Raw genomic sequence first — 12,535 nt, 5'->3', positions numbered from 1 at the left:
CTGCTGAACACTGTGAAGCATGTGTATTATCTATTCAGACAAAGTAACAACTTATTTTCTCAAGACTCCTCTTCATTATCTATATCTTATGTATTTCAAATGAATCTTAGAGACTCAAGATTTGTTATAATTTTTCCTACCAAATATGGGGCTTTTTTCTTTATATTCCAAAGTAAATGAAGAAACTCAGAGAAAAATTAAACTTTTAAGTAAATAAATATTCTGACATTTTTAAATGTATAGAGGAGGTAAAATAAAAAAGTGTTAGCTACGTGAATTTACTAGAGAAAAGAGGTTGTAACAGCGAGATTGGAAAATTCAGGCGATGTATTTCCAATTACTTCCTGTAGGTGGCAGTATTTACTCAAAGCTGTTCATCCGCATTCAGGGGTGGCAGAGGGTTTCTGGGTTGAATGAATTGGATGAACCTGTCTCAATTTTCAGACCACCTAGCATAATCAACTAACATTTTAATATTATTACATAAGGTGCCTTTTATGAGGAAAGATAAATTCCTTGAAAGTCAGTTTTTCCAAGCAAGGCTATCTAGGTCAATCTTACTTAAACACGAGGATCACATTTCTTTACCTTATCAGACACACTGAATCCTCTAATTTTCTTCTGTTTAAATCTACATGAATGCAACAGAAATCGTTTTTCACTATTGTCTTCTCATTCCCTGGAATGTTTTGGAAAGAAGTTGATGATTAAGTAGCTAATGTTAGCCCAGTAAATTCAAAACCACCGAGAACAGCTGGAAACGAGGAACATGGGATAATACTACTTTTTATAAACCAGGGGAAAAAACAAACAGAATTCTGAGAATGGAATGAATTCCTGAAGCATTCAAAATAAAGAGCCGAATGGACCTCAAAACATGAAACATTCTGTGTTAATTTATTAACAGAAAAAGTCACACGACGGGCCACAGAAAAGGCGATATGGAGTCTCCAATAACCACTGTGTTCAGTCTTTGAGAAAACTCAAAACGCAGAGTTACGTAAGATCCTCTGAGGCAGGCCTTTCCAACCAGTATATCAGGATCAACCAGTAGATCTCGCAACTCACCTGGGAGGAGGCCAAGCCAGGGCTGCTCAGCTCTCCCTTCCACTCAGCCTCGGTTCATCCAAGGCTCCCAGGGGACAAGGGGTGCAGCCACACCTCCTCCTGCACAGAGTCACTCCTGCGCAGTCCTCCCTTCTTACCCGGGGTCTTAGCCATTGGGCAAATAAGTGCTGCTCTTCTCTGCAAGGCCAGCAGGCCCTGATCTCAGAAAGCCCCACGCTTTGGGGAATTTCCAGAACTTCTTGTTTGTTTAGTTTTCTGAAAGCTACATCCTGCTCTTAAAAAACCCAAAGCTGTTTTGCATAGTTGGTTTTGTTTCTTACGTTAAAGAAGAATTGAACATGTTTTGTTTCAAACATTTCACAGCTCACTCAGAAACAACTAGAGACATCAAGACAAGATAAAGTCAGGTTTGGAAGGGATTACTCTCAGAAGCTGGCAAAAGAGTGTGGTATGAATACAAATAGAGACATGTCCAGCATTTAAAAACAGGTCCTTTTAGAGTACGAGCTAAGGCATAAATATATTACTTGAAGCTTGTTGTGAAACAATTGTGGGATTTGTATTCATTATATGAGTTCCTTAGACAGGTGTCTCAGGAATATAACCTGGAAAGAATATCCAGCCTACTGAGTCTCAGTTTCCTTGTACAAAGGAAATTATAACAGTCATAGTCCGAGGGTTTTTCTGAGGATTAACGGATTATGTTGTAACTCACACTGTATCCAAATGAAAGATTACCAGCTGTGGTCTTTGTTACTATCACAATCAACAGTAGCACAAGAGGACAATAAATAGGCACATGTGTACATATAACATCAATACTCAACATCGTAGAATCAGAAATACCATGATGGAAAGGATCACAACTGGAGAGAAGAGAAATACACACGTGACCTTCTTCTTTATCTCACAATGACAGATATAGCTACACAGAAAAGTGGGGGAACCACAGGTTCCATTGACAAATCACAGTTCTAGGACACGGTTCTAGGACACAAACCAAGTTTGCACAAAGGGAAAAAAAAAACCAACCAAGTACATTTTTCTTTCTGAAAATGAGTCCAGGACACACCGTGAGCTGTGGTTCTTGTTTATATGAACAGAGTGAGGGTAAAGCAGAGAGTGAGTGGTAGTTAAATGACGCCCAAACCTTACCACTTCCAGGCCCACTATCTGGGATCTTGTTTTAAACTTTGTGCTCTCCTGAGAGAGAAGCCAAGTTTTGCTATTACCTGTTGGTCCAGTTGTGAGGATTTTGTGCTCTTTACTTAGAGTTATAATCCACATTGGTGGCTGCAATCCTTGATCATTATCAGCAAGTGTTTCAAGTCCCTGTCAATTTCAGCAAAGTTGTGGCATCTGCACATTACAGGCTGTCAAAGCTTCCTCCCATCCTCGTGCGGCAGTCTTCTTCACATAGTTTAGTTTCTTGGATGATCGGCTCGGCATAGGTAGAGTAATTGTGTTGAAAGGATACAACCCTTACACACACCCTTCCTGATTTTATACCACTCAGTATTCCATTGTTCTGCTCAAACCACTACCTCCTGATCCATGTATAGGGTTCACATGAATGCCACTGTGTTCTGGAATTCCCATTTTCCTTAAGGTTATCCATAGTTTGCCATGATCCATAGAGTAGAATGCCTTTGCATAATCAAAAAAAAACATAAAAACCATTTTTTCTGGCATTTCCTGCATTAAGCCCTATTATCTGACATCACCAATGATATTGTTCACTGAAAAGACTTCTGAATCCAGCTTGAATTTCTGGCAGCTCCCTGTCAATATGCTGATGCAACCATTCTTGAAGTATCTTTAGCGAAACCTTACTTGCATGTGATATTAATTATACTGTTCACTAACGTCTGTCTTCTGTCATCTTTCTTTGGAATGGATACAAGTATGGATCTCTTCCAGTCAGTTGGCCTGGTAGCTCTCTTTCAAATCGCTTGGCGTGGATAAATGGAAACCCAGTACTTCGTTAGCTTGTTGCAGCATTTCACTTGACATTCCATCAGTTGCTGTACCCTTGTTTGGGGATAGTGCCGTCAGTGCAGCTTGGACATCTCTCTTCAGTCTCAACGGTTGTTGATCCTATGCTGTCTCTTGAAATGGTTGAAGCTTGACCAGCTTTTCGTACAGTGATGCTCTGTAGTCTCCCTTCTTCTTCCCATATCATTTAACATTGGCCCATGGAATCTTTCAACATTCCAACATGAGGCTTCTTGAATTTTTTCTTTAGTTCTTTCAGTCTAAGATATACTGAGCTGGTTCATCCGCTTTGGTCGTTTTTTTTTAATCTATAATGATTTTTATTTATAAACAAATTGACATAAAATAAGTTCAGATGGTGGCAGGGTAGCTTGCTGTTGATTCGCTTACAAAGGAAGCAAATGAACAGCAGAGAGGGCGGAGCAAGCCCCCAGACTGGAGACCCCGCCCTCCCATCCACATCAAGGCTTTCTTGGCCTAAAATCACTGGGCTTACTCTTGTGGCAGCAGTTCTGGTCGAGGCAAGGAGCTGGTGATGGGGCAGAGGGTGAGAAGGGGCCTCCATTCCCACAGGTGAGGTTGGGAGCTGTGAAGAGCCCTGCAGGGGAGAGAGGGGAAGGGGTCTGCACCCTCTCCTCCTCTCCTCCCCCCACTGAGACATGTGGTCCACCCCAGAGGCCCTAGGGTAGTGTTCTCTGAAAAGGGCCAGGCCTATCTGGAGAGTCTCTCTGGGCCAGGAGAGTTATTCTCCTGTCTCTTGAAACCTAGGCTCCAAGACCAGGGAGTATCAGCTGGAGGGCTTGCTCAAGTGTCAGAGACAATAAATTACCAGTAATATATCCGTTTTACATATATATATATATATATATATATTTGTCTTTAAAGTAGAGGGTTTGCACGGTCTGGGGAGCTGGTGGGGAGAAGACAGGAGCTGTAGGACATGAGGTACGTACCACACTAGACTAAGTAGCTGGTGAGGGAATTGGGCCCACTGCCAATTCAAGACCATGTTTTCCAAGGCCCCTAAGTTGTCCTCCTTCCACTATTACTTGGGAGGTGACCAGTCCAGACCCTGGTGAGAGGTTGCCAGGACTGGAGAATGCAAACAGAACCCCTCAGAGCTGAGGCAGGGCTGAGGGGAAGAGCAGCGCCAGCCCCAGCCCCCACACTCTCCCCTCTTCAGCACATCATGGCGGTGGTTCTGCACAGCCTCCTGGAGTCCTGAGGAGGCTCGGAATTCCTGCGGTGCCCAGCCGTGAGTGGACTGCCCTCCATCACAGGGCACAAGCACCCCGTCTGTCTGGGGTGCACCTCTTTTTCAAGAACTTTCCCTGCTTCAGCCGGTCAATGTGGTATGAGAGCTTAAGCACAGGCCCCAGCTTCAGCCCCAAGTACTCCCTGATCATGGCACCGCGCAGCAGAAGCAGGGATTTGCCATCGATCTCATGTTTGCAAAAGAGGTCAGCATGGGGTCCACACTGAGGGTCAGCTTCTCAAACAAACTACATCACATCCTTTACTGGCCACGAGGAGGGGTCCCGACCACGCAGTCGAGAGGCATCCCGTCCAACCCCCTAGAACACAGCCTACGCACAGTTGAGGCAATGCCCTGTGGGAGGCCACACCACAGGATGGAAGCAAGGACGGGTACCCAGAGGTCCGGAGATTTGGGGAGGTGCTGACCACAAGGTTGTTGGGATTCCAAGCAGAGTCCATTGGATCCGAGTGTGGCTATAGCGATCAGGCCAGACTATTCCCCAGGACAAAGGTTTCACCTGGTAGGTACCTGGCGTGCCTGTGGCTGTACTCTGTGGCCGTGAGGGACAAGTGAGTCTGTGTAAAGGGCTGGTTGCCAGACAGATTGTCACTACGAAGACAGTGGCAGAGCTTCTCCAGGAAGCGGAGGACGTAGGCAGTGCTGTTGACCGCTGGGAGGTTGCGGGTGTGCTGCTCTCGGTCAAACTCGGCTGAGATCGCTTCACCGCCGTGGCTCTGATTGAGGAAGCGAAGGCAGTTTTCTGGTGGAAAGCACAGTGGGCGCAAGCCGGGACAGCTTGCTGCAACACCTCAGAGGCGCGGGCTGGCCCGAAATGGTCAGGGGTTGCTGGACTTGCTTCTTATCCAAGTGTGGGCCTGAGCTGCCGTTCTTGTTCAAATAACTCACACTGTGGGGGCCTGAAGAGCTGAGCTGCGGAGAGTGGCAGCATCTTGGGGCACAGTGCTGGTGGCTGGTTCAGGGGTGCTGGTTGTTGGTGAGGTGGGAGGTGGGCTCAGAAAAGTCCGAGGTTTCCTCTTACTGCCAGGTTTGGGGCCTCTCTTTGGAAATTTCAACGGTTCAGCTGACTTAGAGGGGGTAGAGATGGAATGGGAAATTAGGCTCTTGTGTGTCCAGCCCCGCTTCCTTCCTGGTTTATGCCCCTTCTGCCCTGGTTGATGCTTCAAGAGAGTTTTGCTGCTGCTGTGGGTGCTGGAAGACTCAGGGTTCACATCAGACGCAGGATAGGGATTCTTTGGAATCACAACTTTTGTGCCAGGAGGCTGCAGGTTGTCTCCAGTCATGGAACACCAGCCCACAGGGGAGATGTTTTGGGAATCGAAACGGCACCAGAAGTCAAAGGCCCCTCGCCATGCATCAAAAGTGACAAGCACCTCCGAGCCGCGGACCTCCCCAATGGTGGCGGGGCAGATGAAATGAGGGTTCTTCCTGTCCACTGCTTCTAGCTTCATTCCTATTTTGAAGAAGTTGTGGGAAGGAGAAGGTGGTTCCTTGTAGAAAATCCCGATAGGTGCCATCTCTGCTCCATTTAATGTCTTCAAAAGAAACATAGGCCAAGAGGAAGCATGCGGTTGAAGTCCCAGAGGGGGCTGCGGCATACCCCCATTCTTCTCACAGTTCCCAATAGGTTGGAGTTCAGCTGAGTCAACTAGTCGCCAGAAGTCATTTTTGTTGTCACTCCCATCAAGGCGGAGGCGCAGCCGGTACCCGTTAGTCCAACTACTGTGGCAATACGGGTGGATGGAGTGTTTCTAGGGTCCTGTGCTTCCAATTTCATGCTGATCTTGGATTCATTGCTTGGGGGAGTGTAGGACTGCTCGAAGCAATGGACAGGCGCTGGGACTGAACATGTTTCTTTTAGGTATTTGTCCCTGGTAAATGACCTAGGGGTGACCCCATGAGGGAGCAGGGAAGGTCACAGAACTGTCACAAGCTAAAACATTGTAGCAAACCAGCATTTCTTGAAGTTTCCTGTGTCATGGAGCAGCACAGGGCCCCTTTTGGGCCATGCAAAAAGCACTAGATGCTAGCCCCAGGATGTCAGCAGTTTCTTGATATTGGGATGTAGACTCTGATAAGTGACCATCTTTATATTTCCTAACATCATTCCAGTCTATTCCACTAGGCTGCATAGTCAATAGACTAAACTGGTCAAGAAGTTGAGAGATTTAGGATTTATCCCAGGATCCACCAATATCTTGCTCTGGACCTCGGCAAGTTAGCTTCTCTGTGTGCTAATGTCTCTGTCTTTTTGAACATCTGGTTTTTGCATGATACCATCAGCTATACCAACCACCATTCCTCCTTAGTAAGATGGAGAAATCTGCGGATGCAGCGGCGGCAACGCGAGGTTCTGAGAGGATCACTCCCTTCCTGCCGCCATGTTTCTCCTCTTTGGTCTTTTAATTCTACGTCTTTCCACATTTCATTATAGTTCTTAATCTTCTTGAATTTCCCTTTGAAATGTTTTTGTTGAGTTCTTTGATTATCATTTTTCCCACATGCTTTAGCTACTCTATGGTTACAAACAAGTTTCAAAGTCTCTTCTGACATCTGCTTTGATTTTTTTCTTACTTTTTAATGATCTTTTGCTTTATAATGATGTTCTTTTCTATGTTAAGGGATAATGTTCCATTTTTAAAAGTTTTATCTTTTAACTTTATTTTTACATGAACTTTTTAAAAAGTTCATTATAAATTGGGAGTTGATACATATATCATATAATTCCACAGTGCAATCACATCAAGAAGAATTGTACAGTTGCTACCACAGTCAGTTTTGAAGCATTCTTTTGCTTCCTGGACTCCTTGATATCTCTCCCTTTTAACACCCCACTCCACTATAAACCACCCCCCAAACCCTATTCTACTTGCTGTCCCTAGAGGTTCATCAATCCTGGGTTTCATATACAGAAACACACACAAAAAATATAACATAACTTCAAGAGGGTAACCTCCAATGACATAACTTCTCTGAAATATACCCTAATATGAAAAACAAAATCAGAACAAAGATGTTGAAAACCAGTTCAGGTCCAGCATGCATCAGAGTGGGGATCAACTGACAAGGTTTTAACTGTTCCAGACAGGCTTATCCCTTTGATCTTCTACACTCATCTCTCCAGTGCACTCTGTTTAGTAACCACTTTCCTCCCATCCCTCAACTGTGGATAGAGGGAGTTCACTGGAGGCTTATTTCCTATGTACTTCCCACAAATGAAACTTGGGTTCCCATTGCCATGCAAAGCCTTCTGTAAACCAGATTATCACAATTTAGGCTCTGAAACTAATCCCTCCTTCGACTTTGGATTATATGATTTACAACCCTGTGATGATGGCATGCTTCTTCTGTGTGGACTCAGTTGTTCTGGATGTCATCCCCCAGCTTCTGTCATTAGTGTTCAATAGGTCAAATCTGTTCTTGAGATATTCTAAAAATTCAAGTGGGAAAATCTCAAGGTCAGAGTTTGGCTCTTGTGGACTTACTTTAAATTTCTTCAGCATCAATCTGAACTTACACATGAGCAATTGATGGTCTGTTCCACAGTTGACCCTGGCCTTGTTTTAGCTGCTATTGAGTTTCTCCATCATCAATTTTATTTCTGTGTTTTCTATCTGGACATGTCTCTACGTATAAGTGGGCTTTGTGATAAAATATGATTCCCAATTTCATTTTTAACACCAATGACATAAGCTCCAACAACTGTTCCTTCCCCTTTGCTGGCATTCCAATCACTAACAATTATCAATTCATCTTGATTATATATTTGATAAATTTAAGACAGAAGATATTGGAAAAAGTTTTAAATGTCTTCATCACTAGGTTTATTTACTGGTATATAAACTTGAATAATAATTGCATTAACTGGATTTCCTTTCTGTGGATAGATATCCCATCACAAACAACATTGTACTTCAAGATGGATCTTGAAATGTCCTTTATGATGTTGAATGTGATGCCTTTCCTCTTGAATTTGTCATTCAATGCATCGTAAACCATATGACTATCTGATTCAAAATGGCCAATACAAGTCCATTTCATCTCACCAATGCCTGGGATATCAATCTTCATGCATTCCATTTTATTTTTATTACTTCTAATAGTCCTAGATTCATATTATTCACATTCCAAGTTCCACTTTTTATTAATTGCTCACAACTGTTTATTCTCATTTTCAGTCAAGCCCCATCAGCGATCGAAAGTCTTGAAGGCTTTATTTCATTCACGTCATTATGGTCAACTCTACTCTACAGCAGTTCTTCTCCAGTCATAGAGTGAGAGCTTTCCAACCTGAGTAGCTCATCTTGCACTATACCTGACAATGTTCTGCTCAATGGCCAGTTCCTCAGAAGTGGACAGCCTATTCCATTCCTTATTCATAGTCTCCTCTTTATCTGGAAGCTCTGCTAAAACCTGTTCATTTTGAGTGACCTTGCTGGAATTTGAAAGACCAGTAACAGTTTCTAGTCTCAGAGCAACACACAAGCCACCCCAGGACCACAACTTGACTGATACATGACGGATTAGACAGATAGCGACACCATACGACAGAGTCCAACTTGCAGGTTGCTGTTGAGTAGGTTCTGATTCACAGTGACCCTACATACAACAGAACAAAATTGTCATGCTCACAAGTGTTTTCATGTTTGAGCCCTTCGATGCAATACTGTGCCAATTCTTCTGTTGAAGGTCTTCCTCTTTTTCACTGCTCCGCTACTTTAGCAAGAAGGCCCTTCTCCAGGGACTGATCTTGCCTGATAACATGTCCAATATATGTGAAATGAAGTCTTGTCATCCTTGACTCTAAGGAGGATGCTGGCTGTCCTTTTTCCAAAACAGATTTATTTATTTGTTTGGCACTCCGTATTACTTCCAATATTCTTCATCAGCACTATTCTTCCAAAATTCAAATGCATCATTCTTCTTAAGTCGGCCTTATACAATGCCCAAATTTCATATGCATATGAGGTGGTTGAAAATACCATGGCTGTGATTAGGTGCACTTTGGTTCTCAGAGTAATATCCTTGCTTTTCAACACTTTAAAGAGGTCTTGTGCAGCAGATTAATCCAATGCAATGTATCATATAATCTCCTGACTGTTTCTTCCTCTTCTTTTCTTTACCATTTTACTGGGGGCTCGTACAACTCTTATCATAATCCACACATTCATCCATTGTGTCAAGAACATTTGTACACTTGTTGCCATCATCATTTTCAAAACATTTTCTTTCTACTTGAGCCTTGGTATCAGCTTCTCATTTTCTCGTCCCTCCCATACCCTCCCTCCTTCATGAACCCTTGATAATTTATAAATTATTATTATTTTTCATGTCTTACACTGACCGATGTCTCTCTTCACCAACTTTTCTGTTGTCCATCCCTCTGGGAGGGGGTTATAGGTAAATCATTGTGATCGGTTCCTCTTATCTACCCCCACCTTCTCCTTCCCCTCCTAGTATGGCTACTCTCAATATTAACCCTGAGGGGTTTATCTGTTCTGGATTCCCTTTATTTCCTGCTCTTATCTGTACCGGAGTACATGCTCTGGTCCAGCCAGATTTTTAAGGTATAATTGGGATGATAGTGGTGGTGAGGAAGCATTATAGAACTAGAAGAAAACTATATGTTTCATTGGTGTTAAATTGCACCCTGACTAGCTCATCTCCATCCCACGACCCTTCCATAAGGGGATGTCCTGTTGCCTATAGCTGAGCTTTGGGTATCCACTCTGCACTCCCCCTCATTGACAATGATATGATTTTTTGTTCTGGGTTTTGATGTCTGATACCTGATCCTATTGATACCTCATGATCATACAGGTTAGTGTGATTCTTCCATGCGGGCTTTGTTGATTCTCGGTATGATGGCCACTTGTTTATTTTCAAGCCTTTAAGACCTCAGGTGCTATAACTTTTGATAGACGAGCACCATCAGCTTTCTTCACCACATTTGCTTATGCACCCATATTGTCTTCAGCGATTGTAGGGGGGAAGGTGAGCATCATGGAATGCCATGTTGTGTTCATGTGTTGAAAGAGTACTTAAGTAGAGACCCGATGTTCATCTATACTAAACCTATAAATACATGTACATAGATCTATTTCCTCATCGTCACATATAAATATATACATGCCTGTATTTAGGCCTCTATAAATGCCCTTTGCCTCCTACTTCTTTCCTCTATTTCCGTTTACTTTCCTTTTGTCCCACTATCATGTTCAGCCTTCATTTGGGTTTCAGATATTCCTCTTGGTTACATTGCCCTTGATCAAGCCCTACCAGGCCTCCTACTCCCTCCTCGCCATTGATTTTAGATCACTTGTTGTTCCCTTGTCCCTGAGTTTGTTAACCCCCAATTCCTTTCCCTCGTCTCCCCTTCTCCTATATCCCTCCGGAGCTGGTTCCATTGTTTTCTCCTCCAGATTGTTTATTCTGCCTATCTTATCTAGATAGATCTGCAGAAATTATAACATGCACACACACAAAAAGAGAGCAAAACAAAGCAACAAAAGAAAACAAAACAACAATGACACACACAAAAAAGGGAAAAGCCTGTAAATAGTTCAAGGTCTATTTGTTGACATTTAGGAGTGTTTTCTGGTCGAGTCTGATGGGGTGCCATGCCCTGGCCCCAAAGTCTATTTTTGGTATTCCTTGGGGACTTCATTGCTCTGTTCCCCTTGCTGTTGTGTTGCACACCCTTAGTGTTTTGCCTCAGTGGGGTGGAGTCAGATCAGGTGCAATTCGCACACTGTGACCACAGTGTTGTCCCCGTAGTGCTGGTCCTATGGTCCTCTCTGTGCTTTGGCTGCTCTGAGTGGCAATATCGTCCCCAGGGCTTGGTGAGCCAGTATGTGTTCCACTCTCTTCCTCTCCCTTCATTTGCTCCTGTGTGCTCTGATCAGACATCTCCCTCTCCCTGAGCTGTAGTTTCAATGCTGTCCTCTGAAGTGAATTATTCTGCAGGGAGGGGGCTTGTCCACATAGTTGGGATTGGGGCCGGCCCCTTAGACCTCTCTATTGGTTCCCTGCTTCATGCCAGAATGTTGCATTCACGTCTTGGAGTACCAGGTTGAAGTCTGGTGCCTCTTTCCTTGTGGAGACATAAACAACACCCTCCCCTTTGATGGGTTAGTGCCCTGTTTCCCGCTACCCATGTCTTTTCCTTTCTTTATCTCCCGCCCCCCCTCATTTTTAGCTGGCTACCATATGTGTCTATGGATTGGTTCTGGCCCCTGCCATACTACCTGGACCTCATCCCAGGAATGTTGTAAACAGTAGCTTTTTCCCTATGCCCCCTTTGCATTTTTAAGCTTACCTCAGTGGACTCATGTGGTACAATTTTGCTTGGCTTACTTTGCTTAGCATGATTTCCTCCAGTTTTTCTCAGGTGGAGATGTGCTTCATGGATTCATGACTGCTTTTTAGGGATGCGAAGTACTCCATTGTATGTATGTACCACAGCTTCTTAATCCATTTGTCTGTTGATAGAAATTTGGGTTGTTTCCAACTCCTTGCAATTGTCAACTGTACTGCGGTGAGCACTGGAGTCCAGATGTCTGGCCGTGGTTTGTTTCTTGCCTCTTCTGGGTATATGCCAAGTAGGGGGATAGCTGGGTGGTGTGGTAGCTAAATTTCCATCTGTTTTAGATATTGCCAAATTGATTTTCATAGTGACTGTACATACCTACAGGTCCACCAGCAGTGGATGAGAGTTTCTATCTCTCCACAGCTCCTCCAACACTTGTTACTTTCTGATTTAAAAAAAAATCATTTTATTAGGGGCTCGTACAACTCTTATCACAATTCATACATACATCAATTGTGTCAAGCACATTTGTGCATTCATTGCCCTCATCATTTCACAAAACATTTGCTCTCCACCTAAGCCCCTGGCATCAGCTCCTCATTTTTCCCCTCCCTCCCTGTTCCCCACTCCCTCATGAGCCCGATAATTTATAAACTATTATTTTGTCATATCTTGCACTGTCAGACATCTCCCTTCACCCACTTTTCTGTTGTCCATCCCCCAGGGAGGAGGTTATAATTAGATCCTTGTAATCGGTTCCCCCTTTCCAACCCACCCTCCCAATATCGCCACTCACACCAGTGATCCTGAAGGGATCATCTGCCCTGGATTCTCTGTGTTTCCAGTTCCTATCTGTACCACTGTACACCCTCTGGTCTAGCCATATT

General features: G+C 43.8%; 1 pseudogene; it reads right to left on the bottom strand.

Moving 5' to 3' along the window:
- Nucleotides 1–4,337: 4,337 nt before the first annotated feature.
- Nucleotides 4,338–6,471, bottom strand: LOC142449161 (polycomb protein SCMH1-like; annotated as a pseudogene).
- Between the last annotated feature and the right edge of the window lie 6,064 nt (nucleotides 6,472–12,535).

Source organism: Tenrec ecaudatus, chromosome 5 (genome assembly GCF_050624435.1).
Source record: "Tenrec ecaudatus isolate mTenEca1 chromosome 5, mTenEca1.hap1, whole genome shotgun sequence".
NCBI classification, from domain to species: Eukaryota; Metazoa; Chordata; class Mammalia; order Afrosoricida; family Tenrecidae; genus Tenrec; species Tenrec ecaudatus.
The sequence above is the reverse complement of the archived record's forward strand: the minus strand, read 5'-3'. Positions and strand labels throughout refer to the sequence as shown.